Source organism: Egretta garzetta, unplaced genomic scaffold (genome assembly GCF_000687185.1).
Source record: "Egretta garzetta isolate BGI_Z169 unplaced genomic scaffold, ASM68718v1 scaffold365, whole genome shotgun sequence".
Taxonomy (NCBI): Eukaryota; Metazoa; Chordata; class Aves; order Pelecaniformes; family Ardeidae; genus Egretta; species Egretta garzetta.
In genome coordinates this window covers 1,835,337-1,836,489 of record NW_009259602.1, presented here as the reverse complement: position 1 = coordinate 1,836,489, position 1,153 = coordinate 1,835,337, and positions in this window count along the sequence as shown.

The window sequence follows — 1,153 nt, the reverse complement described above, 5'->3', positions numbered from 1 at the left end:
TCTTCCCGGCGGTTCCTCCTCCCGCTGCAGCACCGCCGAGGAGCCTTCCCCCCCCCCACCGGAGCTCCGGCCTCCTCCCGGCCCGCTCCCCGGTTTTGGCTCGCCACAAGCTCTGAGGGGCAGGGAGCCTCCGTGCCTCCATCCGCACGCTGTGCGGCGTGGAAAATACGGCACCGAAGAAACTTCGAGCAGAAAGAAAGCAAACGGCAAATTACAATAGCAAGGTGCCAGGAGCTCTGGAGCCTGCAATAGTCACCGGCTGCGCTGTTTGCTCCCAGACCTTCCATAGCTCCCTATCGAATCCCGCCTTCCCTGCGTTTCCACGACGTGGTTCATTAGGAATTTTTCTCACAGGTGAAGGTCATCAAAAATCCAAGATCAGAATGAGAACTGATCCCTCCCTGCGCATACCTCGGCCTTCCAGAGACACTGCTGCCAAGGGGCCTGTTCCTGGCCCCCTTAATGCAAAAAACCTCCCTCCCGTGTGAAAAGCTGCGCAACAGACTGTATGTTGCCATGCCTATTACATACAGAATATTTGGACATTCAAATTCCAACACGTGTGGATTTCCCTCGCCTCGGCCTCGGCTCTCGACAGAGACACATCCTTGCTGGTACATCGCTGCCACTCCCTGCCGTTTGCACCGCATACAGCTGTGGGGAGAAGCGCCTGTCTCGACTCCGCCTGTGTTTAAATGGCAGAGCCCGTTTCTGACAACACGTGAACAGCACGAAGCAAATTGTAACAGATCAGAAGCAGAGTTCTAGGTACATTACCTAATCCTAAAATCTCGTTGCCAACACAAGCGGATAAATAAGATTCCAGCCAGGCGCTCTTGTTCGCAAACACCTAGGAGTAACATCTACTTACTAGAAGTTCAGGAACCTTCCATGCTGCTGCACCTCGTGTTGCCAGGAATTAAAGCTCATGAGCACGGCAGAAGCGCAATGGAAAGCAGGACGGCTCCGCTGCCAGGGAGGGTGGGCACTAATACCTGGCCTCCCAGCGCAGAGAAACTTAGGGAACATCAGTCTTTCCTAGCAAATGCCAACAGACCCAAGCAATCTTAGTAGCTAATCCCAGTCATACAGGACACCATCTTTCTTCCCTCTAATTGACCTTACCTTGATACACTTCTCCAACGCCAGGATG